This window comes from Physeter macrocephalus, chromosome 19, assembly GCF_002837175.3.
Source record: "Physeter macrocephalus isolate SW-GA chromosome 19, ASM283717v5, whole genome shotgun sequence".
In the NCBI taxonomy this organism is placed as follows: domain Eukaryota; kingdom Metazoa; phylum Chordata; class Mammalia; order Artiodactyla; family Physeteridae; genus Physeter; species Physeter macrocephalus.
Window position 1 is genome coordinate 68,963,050 of NC_041232.1, and position 12,500 is coordinate 68,975,549.

The 12,500-nt window shown below is 37.6% G+C and overlaps 1 protein-coding gene across 26 annotated transcripts in view; it reads right to left on the reverse strand.

The window, feature by feature from the left end:
- The window catches only part of TCF4 (transcription factor 4), a 363,640-nt gene that overhangs the window by 85,918 nt on the left and 265,222 nt on the right, over nt 1–12,500 (reverse strand). The gene's annotated exons all lie outside the window — the stretch shown is intronic.

The following is a 12,500-nucleotide window of genomic DNA, read 5'->3' on the forward strand; positions in this document are numbered from 1 at the left end:
TCACTGTTGTGGCCTCTCCCGTTGCGGAGCACAGGCTCCGGACGCGCAGGCTCAGCGGCCATGGCTCACGGGCCCAGCCGCTCCGCGGCATGTGGGATCCTCCCGGACCGGGGCACGAACCCATATCCCCTGCATCGGCAGGCGGACTCTCAACCACTGCGCCACCAGGGAAGCCCAAATTAAATTAAAAAAAAAAAGCTACAGTCCCTCTCTTGGAGGACCTCTTATTCAGAAGAAGGTGATTCAGGGTCTGCACTGTGCGTAGACAAAGGGCTATATCCTTTGAAAAGTTTCTCTACGTCAAGCTTTAAAGTTAATTAAGAAAAAAGAGATGAACACAGATGAGATACGCATTCACTAAAATGCCAGGTAGCATTAAACTATCCATTCTTACTTCGGATGTCAATATATTGAAATATACAGCAGAATGCCTCTAGTTCTGTTATAATCCATATGATCTTGAGCAAGTGAGTTAATCCTGCAACACTACCATTTCCCAGACCTGTCCAAAACAGTAGCCACTAACCACCACATGGGACTTCGAAGCATGTGATATGTGGCTAGTGTCACTGAGGACCTGACTTTTTTGAATTTTATTTCATTTTAATTAATTTACATTTAATGTTAATAGCCCCATGTGGCAAGTGGCTATCTCAATGGACAGCCCAGTTCTACCTAGACTGCAAAATGGGTTAACAACATTTGGACCACCTATCTTACTGCGATGCGATGCAGTAAGGCTTAAGCTGGAGGGCGTTCAAGAAAGCATTTGGAAAGAACTGAGGCTTGCAAATGTATTTTGTTGAATGCTGATTATTACTACAATGAAATATTTACTGCAAGCTTTATTTTAGCTGTAAACCACTTTCCTATTAATTACAGAAATTCACAGCAAGATCGATTTTTAGACTCCATACATGTCTGACAAATACCACACAAGCAAGCTCTCTGAATAACATTCCGAAAACGATGCGTAAGCAAATTACAATTCTAAGATTATTCAGAGAACAATACTGGGACAAAAGAGAATTATTGAGAGTCCAACAGAGATAATCAATGATTGATCAAAAATAGAAGCAAGGTCCAAAGAGCTCTGACTTAAAACAAACTTGCAATTAAAAAAAAAATTACTGTCTCCCAGTAACAGAAATACCCAAATCGAGGACATGACCATCAAAAACGGTCACCTTTATTTCTTGCCTGGCATACACACAAACAAGTTTACACATCTTCTTTTTCGTCGTTCACTTTGAACACAGTCAGCTCTGTACAATAAAAAGTGGAAAACCCATCAAAATAAATGTAAACTGAGGACCATCTTATAAGATGGCTTCAGCTGTGACGGACACAGTAAAACCCAAAGGCATCAACGTGATTTTACTAGAACTGTGCTGCGCTAGCTGGTCAGGGAAACGGGAAGATTCTCAGTACAGAGTCAGAGGATACTTGTGAGATGGAAATGAAATGTAACAGCCACTGGGCTGAGCAATACTTGAAAGAGTATCCCACACCAAAGGGAGGCTTCAAATCAGAGCTGCCACTCCGTTCCCCGCTGCCATCTCTACTTCCATGGAACCTCGGAGAACCTTGTAGGGCATGTGGAGGAAACTGCAGAGTGGCAGCAGTTACTGTCAGACTTGGCAGCTCTCTCCACACCCTGGCATCCAAGACATGAGGTGTGCTTCTGGGTTCCACAAGTTGGCAGGTGTTAAGACTCTGCCACCAGATACCGCCACCTTCCTCCCCAGGATACTAGGGAAGGCAATCTAGGTTTCAAAATCACTTGCAAATCACTGCCGAGGATTATCCAACACTGATGGAAGCTCAGCAGTGGCAGGAAGAGAGATCCCCAGTTGTGAGTGGACAAAGACGCTGTGTTATTGGGAGAGCTGAAAAGAGAGTCTTTAATGTTGGTTTTCATCTTAAACTTTTTTCTTCGCGCAGAGGACATGGTTAATGATGCAAACAATATCCTTAATGCCAAAAGTAATCAACTTTAATTAGTTTCTTTATGCTAATTTATTTCTTTTTTATGTTCTACAGAAAAAACATAATGGTAATAAACTTTTCCTTTCGGATGATTCCAATAAACCAATGGTTACACCATGAGAGAATTCAAGGTATTTTGAAAGGTAAGATATAAATATATATTCAGGGTATGGAGAAACGTACCTTATTGACACAACATATTTTAACAGCTGCTTTGAAGCCATTCCAGTTGGTTCATAAATAATGTACTATATTTACAACATCTGAAAGATAATCTCACATTTTCATGGTACATGGTGGAAATACCTGGGCAATACTGAGAGAGAGAGACAGAGAGACAGAGAGAGAGAGGAAGGGAGGGAATTGTTATGGGAAGAAAACAAGGAAAAAAGGAAAAGAAAAGAGAAGAAAGGAAAGGAAAAGAGAAGGAAAGGACAGGAAAGGAAGGAGAAGGGAAGGAGAAGGGGAGGGAAGGGAAGGGAGCTACCATCATTCGTAAGGTGGCTCACCATGCCGGGAATTAATTATTAAGGTCCAGACATACGACTTCTAAAGTAGGACTTCTCAATCTCAGCACGAGCGAGGGGCTGCCCTGGGCACCACAGGATAATCAGCAACATCCCTAGCTTCTACCCACTAACTGCGAGAGGCAAGCCCTCACCCTATTCCTGCAGCTGGGACAATTACAAATTTTCCAGATACTTCCCTATGTCCCCTGAGGGGGCACCACTGTTCTAAAGATATCTATTTGTCATCAGAGTATGTCAAATATCCACTTCAATTTTCATAAATCTTCACATAAAAAATGGTCATCTCGGGTTTCCCTGGTGGCGCAGTGGTTGAGAGTCCGCCTGCCGATGCGGGGGACGCGGGTTCGCGCCCCGGTCCGGGAGGATCCCACGTGCCGCGGAGCGGCTGGGCCCGTGAGCCATGGCCGCTGGGTCTGCGCGTCCGGAGCCTGTGCTCCGCAACGGGCGTACCGCAAAAAAAAAAAAAAAAAAAAAAAAAAAAAAAGGTCATCTCTAGGAGTATCCTGCTTCACCAAACAAGAAAATATCCACTTATATTCCTGATCACTTCGTATGTGACATTTTGACCTTGTGATCCTGTGGTGCACATCAGTGAAACAAGTAACCTATGTTCATTCTAGAACGTTTGGCACCATCTCTATTGTGATTTGCTTATGTGATGGGAAATTACTATTTTCCATTAACTTATTCTAAACTGTATGCAATAATCAAAATAATACTGTGTATGTAAATTTTTGATGAATAAGCAAGTTGAGTTATAAATAATTGACATTATCTTTTACTATCTAGTTATGTAACCCATCCATCTATCCACCCAACCGTCCGTACTTTCTCCGATCCAGCCATATATTTATCAACATAAAAGCTGTCATGCTTTCAATTCTGATTGAGTTACACAGGTAAAAAGCCTAGGACCAGCCAAAGAGTTTAATCTCCATAGCTCCCTATTGGCAGTGCGTCTGTGAAGGCACGATTATCTATAAATAATTCCACATCAGGCCAGCTCTATGTTTTCTACACCATACCATCTATTTCAAAATGTAAAACTATCTCGATACCTAAATGTGCCTAAGCTTTGTTAGATCGGTTACATTGTTAAATAGGTGATTGATCTCCTGTCACATTCGAGATTCCAACGCTGAGTATCCTGAGAAGGTTAACATCAAAATAGCTCAACCGAACGCAGGAAGCACTATCTCACTCTAAACCAGGTTAAAATGGATCTGTAAAGGGATCCTGAAAAATGTATGACAGATTCCCAAAACAAGTGCTAGCCTAAAACTGCTTAGGCATAATTTGTTTCTCCTTTTTCATCTGTTTTGCTTTTTTTTTCATCATCTAAAAATGATGGAGGAAAAGAGCCATAAAACCGGAACTTCCTCCATAAGGAACAATTTAGTGTGGGTTTGCATTTCTCAGTGTCATATCTGAAAGGTAAAAAAAAGTTTAGAGGTTAGGATCTCATAATGATTCGCGTTAAGTCATCCTTCTCAGGGTTAATAAAGTAAACTGAATCCGAAAAGGTTTTATTAGCAAAACTGACACTGGAAAGTTGGGCCAAGAAGATCTGCTGTTACATGAATTCTTTAAAAGGTAAACACATTTAACAATCATGCATCTATTTCTAGCAGTTTTAGCGCTTTCCCTGCAAGCATCCAAGAGGTTTGCTGTACTTTGCAACCTCTGGGAAGGAGGATTACCAGATTCATATCTACATACCTAATTTTACAGTTACCTTATTTAAGTTTCTAATATGGCACAGGTCTTTTTCTCAGGTGTTAATAGAAGAATCAATTTTAAGTCACAACAGCTGTGAGCATTTTAAATATCACAGCTGTCATGAGTTGAAAATAACCAATTTGGGCACACATTCTGCTGCAAATGTAACAAAATGAAAATATGATAGAATTTTATCTTTTACTCCCTCTGAAGCTCAATGTCTAATACAATAGTAGAGTAATAACTTACTTGCTTTAAAATAAAATCCGGCTCCCATTTCTCTGCTGACCTAGCCAACAGATGGCTTTAGAAAAACAACAGAAAAGAACAGCATCTTAAAGGTATACTCCGACGGAACTAACCGTGAACATGCTTAATTATGGAAAGAGTATGAATTCTGGAAGACAGAGTTAAAAAGTTGATATAAAAATTGAGAGTTCATTTATGTAAACATTTTGCTGTGAAGCCAGGGGGCAGATTAAGTGGGCTCCATGCTACACATTAAGTGTTATTAAAAGTCTAGGAATTTAAATTATCAGTATTACACAGGACAAGATCCAAACTCATATGAATAGTGTTAACTAGTATCTTTCAGGAAATAATGGCATTTTAATCACTCCTTTACAAACTCAAACTATCTGCTGGATGGGATGAAATAAAGATAACTTTTCCCCCTCTCAGTCCAAATTTAATATCATCACATTTCTAAGAATATAATGACATTCTTAAGGAAAGTAAGAAAGGAAAAAAAAAAAAAGGGAATAGGGCTTTATTTATTCCACTAGCTGCAGAAAGTTCAGGTTTCTCTGTGTGAAGTTACTTGTGGACAATGAACACCCAAGAAATTCTAGAATCATACGAAGCGACCAGCATTGCCACCTATGCTCAGATGTTTGGAAAATGATATGGTATGATTAAGACAAGGAAGAAATAAACTAAAGAAAAACGTACATTTCAAACCAAAGCACTGCCAGTGGTCGATAAGTTATTGCTTAAAACATTCACTCAGAGTCTACCAACCTCCTGGCCAATATATAACCAGAAGAGGAAAAAGTCTAAAGGATTTTCGACCCAGATCTACAACCCTACCTAAATTAATTTGATACGCCCCTCTTCTTCCCTTCTTTTCCCTTACAGATTCACAGGGTAGAGATGAAAAGTTGGCACTATTTATACCTAAACGACGTCTAATAAAGAGCTGATATCCCCCCCCACCCCAATTCTGCTTAGGGAGGCTTAGTGCAGTCAGTACAGAACAGCCCGACCATCCCCTATTATTTACATATTAATTTCAAAGCTACATGAAAAAACACTGTAGTCTTTTAATCACATCAACACTCCAAAAGGCACTACAAAGTGAAACTACACTTGTTAACCATTTATCCCAACCCTCACATCACACAAAGGAGGCCTAAGAAAACAGCATCCATCCTGCTCCTGTGTGCGAAGCCTCCACTTCTGAATTGTAATAACAGGTGCAGAAATAATAATGTGCCGGGCAATCAACTTTTCTTCCTCTGATTTGTCAGTTTAGCTTAATAATGCCATTAGGAATGTAAACATTTCTGCAATTTATATTTAGGAGTCAATAAAATAATGGGGTACAGGATTTATCCTTTTTAATTTTTTAAGCAATACATTTGATTATTTTAATCACGTCAGTATTTAACTGGATGGGGTTTAAATATGCATGTAACATCAATTTAATTTGTTTTATCCGTGAGAAAAGCTATTGAATAACACAGCATCATTCCCCTTAAAAAAAAAAAAAAGAAGAGCACACGTTCTGGGGAAAAGGGAGTGTAGACACTCTACTTTTTGTTTCCTTTTTTGGCGATGATTCCAGTACCTTCTGAATGTCTTTCATTATGAGCATTTAAAAAATGGTACCCAAAGAGGTGAGAACCCAGGACGCACTCACTAGATGGTTCATGATAGAAACAAGGAGTGCTTCCATACTGTGGATAAACTTTCTTGGGGCTACAGTAATAGGACTGTGGTTGGTAAATGAATCAACTATTTTTAAAATGGTGTGAGAGTTTTTCCCAACATAGCAATTCTCCCCTTGAACAGGATCATTATCGGTGCAGTCATTCCGGACTCTGTAATTCTCACCCTTAGGTTTGTGGAGGTGCAAGAGCCAAGTCAAATGTTAGCCTCCACTCTCAACATCCTCTATTCATTTTCAGGTCAGCTACAATGGAAGCAGCTGGAATTCCACTCTCCCCACTTTGTCCTACCAATTACCTCAACGTGCCCTCTCTTCAGAGGAGTGTAATTTGGTCTCCAGGAAAGCACAGCCCTGGGTCCCTGGAGGATGTCAAAGCCTGCATTTTTTCCGTGGAGTCTGAAATTAGACCATCATCTACACTGCTCCCACCCCTGACTTCTCAGGTGTTTGAAACCCACTCTTTATCCCCATTTGGGGGTGGACTGCCTTTAAACAGGATACTCTCCCAAATAAAATGTTATAGGCATCGTGTCCCTTTTAAGTCACTTCCGAATAAAATGCCCAGATTAGCATGTGCAGCTTTCTTGAAGAAATAAGGAAGAATTTGAAGAAAACTATGGACATGAGGCAACATGGAATTGGAAAGACCAAAATATCAGCAATGTGAATTTTAAAATTCTAATCAGAATATGGTATCGTGACATAAATACACCTGTTAATAAAAGGTTGTAGTTTGGAACCTAAGTTATAAATCTTCGGCATTGCAGAAAGGAAAGTTTCCCAAAGTTGAAGTGGAGTAGAACCTAATTCTCAAACCATTTTCAAGCCCCAAACCTTAAGAACTGTTCTTCAGAAGAATAAATTTGTGTTGCTTAACAAAATACAATAATATCTGTATGCCTAAGATGATCCAATAAACGTGGCAAATAGTTCATTACAGATGCTAAAATGTTAAAAATCCTCCAACTAGTGAAGTTTTCTGAAAATTCCATGAATAGGTTTTGAGCAGATCACTTCATACTTCAAAATATAATTATTTTATACAAGTCTCTCTTTCAGTTTTGTGACTGTTCCCCTGCATTTCCTGGTATACAGATAACTGTTTTTTAGGACTATTACGATTTCCTGAATAGATATAAACATTTTACAAACACAGAGTCCCAAACCTTATTTTTTTAAAGTAATCAATAATGTTTACCACATATAACTTTACCCTGTGTCACCTCAGAGTTATATCTGAAGTATTCAGGGCGAATTTAAACCCAAATATATAGGAACTCTGAAAGACTGAAGTCTAAAATTATTGACTGTGAAAAATTAGCTTTATGTGTAACTGTGCTATTAGAGGAAAAAGGGGAAAAAGCCTCGTAATCTTCTGTGTTTTTGTCCTGAGATTCTCAGTTACAAGTATTTGTTTGATACACGGAACCAATGTTTTCTTACTGCATTTCTTTTAAGATAAGAGTAAACCTGGGTTCTAACAACTGTTAAAATTGCCACAACCTATCCATATATTTTTACGGGATTAGAAATTAAGATTCTTTAAAAAAATGAATCTCCTGATGGCACCTTGCTGACTGTACGTATGGCCTACAGGGTGATTCTAAAGAAATGCCACTAAAGCATCTGTTTTTTCCTCAGTGGCATCACAGTGATAGAAGGTGCAAGCAAGCTTAGAAACACACTCACATAACATTGAGAATAATGAAAGAGGATAATGTCTAAAATCAAACTACACTAAAACCCATTTAAAAAATAAGTTACAAGGAAGAAATCACTTATTCTCAAGTCTCTGTGGTGGTACTGCAATTTTAGTTTAAAAAAAAAAAAAAAAAAAAAAAAAGCAAAGCAAAAGAAAACACAAATAGGGAGTGTAATGCAAACCACATTTATAGTGGAACAGGAAACAAACAATTCTTCAGCACAATTTCCTGTAGATCAGTTGGAAAGGTATTTAAGGACTACACCAGCTATTAGATCTTTTTTCCCCCGGCCACTTTTCTCCCCTAAACCCTCTTCCCACTGTGTTCCAATGTCCTTCCTCCTCAATCTCCTTGAAACAATGCCATCGCCTAGCGCTACAAGGATGCTTATCAACACGATATTCAAAATGTTCAAACCTACCAGAAATTAGGGATTAAATAAATTAACCAAATATGTAACCGATCCATCTTTTTTTCCCGCGAAATTAGCCCCAGAGAAATGTTCAAACTGTCTGTCATCTGTGAATCTCACGCAGGGATTTTGGAAATTTAATCAGAGGCAGAAGAGCAAGATGTAGCCACAAGATCAAGATTATGCGTCTGGTGAATTTTTACCAGCTTAAACCTACAGAACAAAACCAACATAATTTTCTTGTAAGCAGTCAAGCACAGAAAGAAAAAAAATAAAATTTTCATTGTTATTTTAAAATGAGTAAATTAAAATGCTTTATATTGTCAGCAATACCAAAAAGTAGTTCACTTAAAGGAAGTTTTTCCTGCATGTTTGTTTTTCCTTTGATATGTTTTGTTTTCCTGAATCAGTGGGGAATTGAAAAATTATATTAGTTTGAGCCTAAGCAAATTTTGCTCTGTAACAACAGCTAAACAATCATTTTTTAAAGTAATGCATTTATACCAGCTACTTTCATTTATACTCATGGCTCTGAAAATAGTTAAGTATATGAAATAGCTTTTAAAAATACTAAATGGAATTTACATGGTCGATACACTATTGAAAACTTAAAAACCCAGTGCCTACCTGCATGCGGTTACCAGAACCAACTGTGAGGTCTGCAAAGAAAGGGCCATATGTAAAATGCACTGGAAAATATTATTACTGGTGCTATTTAAATATTAAGCTTTTTATGTTAGCACTTCCTGTGGTACATGAAAAAAACAGCTAAACACTTCACATCCTGATTTTTAGCTGCAAACAATTTAGGTGACTGAGATTTTTACTTATTCATAGGAAAACTTTCTTTTAAGAACATATTCCCAACTGAGAGATTTTGGAATTAAAATGTTCCTTTTTTTCCATCTTAAGCAAGGAATCATGAAATTATTTTATGGTTTTGGCCTCGACATCAGAAATAGTCAATAACCATCTTCATCTCTCAACTTTATGGAGTTGAAAAGCTGTATCCTATGACCAAGAGTCAGAATATAAACGTGGAGAGCTCACTACCATTTACTTTCTGAGATCTGATGACTTGACAAATAACTATTTCAAAAGAGCTAGTTTGAAACATGGTTTGAAGCTTGTTAGTATAAAGCGAAAAGAGCAATTACAATAATTACAGGTTTCTCTATACGGTTTAACACATGCACATGCTGGCGAGCGCTGATGATGTGATCTTAAATTACCATTAGGAGGAAATTTCGCCACTTTTGTTTTCAATTTCCTTTGCCATAATTTTATCTTTGTGGAATTGCTTTATTTTTAGATAGGTGGAATTTGACCAAATAATTACTTACTAAAATTCTTATTCAATGAATAAGAAAATGTAAGCAGTTATAAAAATCAAAATTTAGAGCTAAAACGACCCTTATGGTGGACCAGGTAATGCCTGACACTGCTTATTGCAGTGTCAATGAGGACAGACACAGCAATATTATTTGACAGGCGTTTATACTCAGAGCACTTAAAAGAAACTGTACTGATTTTCCCTGCAAAAACCCTCTCTCCCACAGTTAAGTAGTAGCGCTTTCAAATTTTTTATTTAGCTGAGAATGGGCTTCATTTACATTGAAACCTCTAACCCATGGAGAAAAGAAATCACACAATTCATGTTGGTCAAGTTCATTAAACTCTCACCTGAGGAGGAGCTGATTTTTAAAAAAAAATACATTCTGGTTTATATTCAAGATTTAGTCTTTGGCAGCTCTAGGGTTATGATTTTTTTGGGGTAGGTTTTGGCTTCTTGAAGTCCACAGTTCAGGACAGGTCCAATATTTCACAGAAAGAAGGAAACAATTTGTTGTGAGTTATGGTCATGGAAACACTTCATAACTGAAGGTAATAGAAAATCCACATTTTCCTTTGTTTGTCCTAAAATATCATTGATTATAATATTTCCCTTGCTAGGAAGTTAGAGGAAAACTGATTTTGCAAACCCTATACATAGTTGCCAATTCAAAAAGAAGAAATCATGACTGTTGTAATGCTTAATTGTACTCTTCCCACAACCTAAAATCACAGTGTTTTGGAATGACTTTACATTTTTCTTCGTTTGTTTATTCACAGGGAAAACCTGCTTCCTCTGGCCTCTCTCAGTTCAGAGAGTTCAAACTGAATTTAAACAAGTAATTGACTTGTCACTGGGAAAAAAAAGAAGGAATTCAGGGCTGTGTTGTCTTCAGAGGGAAGCTTGTGGAACAAATAGCTGATCACACTTAACTCCAACAATTTAGGTTAAAATACACGTTGGTCTTCCGAGCACATCCCCACAGAAATGCATGGATACTGAAACCCCAAACAACAAACGAAACTCAAGAAATGTAGAGTCTCTTCGATAGGCATTTTGAACAATTAACGCATGGCATACACAATCTCCACAAGATGTCTGGCACCAAATCAAAAGCTGCTGAATGCAGAATTAGAGCCAGTACAATACACACTGTAGAATAAACAAAAATCTGCTTCTCCAGTGTATACATGAAGGCAATTTTTTAAAATGGTATAGAATTGGCTCCATCCAAGAACACATACAACTGAACCTTGCTGTCTGTTTCTTAAAGCTAAAATGAAGAACTGGTAAGCATCCGTGGTTTCAAAAGCTTTCTGCTGGTGTTCCAAATGGCTATTTTTTCTAACTATAATGTATGTACAATTTGCCTCTTTCTAGTGTTTGAATCAATAGAGATACACATCACCAGATTTGTTTTTAATAAGTGCCTTAAAACAGTTCCTATAAATACATTTCCTGTGACAGAGCGATCTTGATTTTATGAGTACCATCCTCTCAAAAAAAAAAAAAAATCTAACAACCAAAATATTTGGCAACTGAGAGGGCATATTAGTGATATGATGTCATATTCAGCATTTTCTTATGGTAGAGGCAACTGGCAAGCTGTGGGAATGGAACACATATTTTTAAAAATTCCTTTTGGCTAAAAGAGAGTTAAAATGTCCAAAACTTCAACTAAAATGTTGTCAGTTCAGACATTTCAGACGCAAAATTAACAATTAACATATTAAAAAAAAATCACACCGCTGGTAATTCCTAAAGATAAAAACCACGGAAAATTATATTCATTGTAACCCTCTTATAATGCACAAGGGTCATATAATCCCTGAATCTATTTTATTGCTTCTGAGATGCTTTTTCTTACTGACTGTGATAGCATCACTCGCAAAATTTTCATTAAAAGTTCTTTAAAATTAAAGGTACTGGCTATGTTACGCGTGGGAATCTCAAAAAGATAACAGGCAAAAGTCTTAAGAACTACATATGAGTGACTACCAATGGCAAATTAGGCACTAGTTTTTTTTTTTTAAAGAAGTTACATAATCCCATGATTTATGTTTACAAATTTAACCACTTTACTTGATCAGTTGACAACATAAGCCATTTGTTTTAAAATTATATTTCCCTTACCACACTTAGCTATTCTTCTAACTACCCGCTAGGTTCTCTCTCTTTTTTTAAAAGATAAAACAGGATAGTTTTATAAACTTTTGATGATTTACTCGGACTTTTCAAAGTAAAAGTAGATATTCTTTCAGCTGTTGCCCATTCATAAAACTGGTTTCTTGAATGAAATTATTCATCTTCCTAAACCATACTGCATCCTCCAACACTTCTATCCATGTGTGTGCACTCCAGTCTATGCTCAGCTAGAAATAACCGTTATACATACATCGGCACGTATATACACTCACGCATATACCGCCACGCAGCACACATGTTAATTCGCCTGCGCCAATCGCTACAGCTGAACTGGGCCTGCTTGAAAGCTCTGATCGGTCCCTTCTGGCCCAGCTATCACACCCTGATTAAGATCAATCCAAATGGAAGTTCAAAGTACACAAAGAGAGCAGTTTGTAAATGGCTGCTTTTCACTTTCCCCCCATTCTCCTTTTCTATTTTAAAATAATAAAATTTTGCTTCTCTATCCCCACCAACTCTTCCGGAGAGCTCCACATACCGATTTGAAAATATTGAAATCCTTTTCCTTCAGAGGGCCCAGCCGAAGGGAAAAAAAAAAATAAACCTCCAGATGGCAAGTATAAACCTTCTGCTGGGGTTATGCACAAAATACCAAACACATTTTTTTTTCTTAAATAAAGCGTTTCTGTTGGAAGGGGGGGGGGGAATGAGGAAAGAA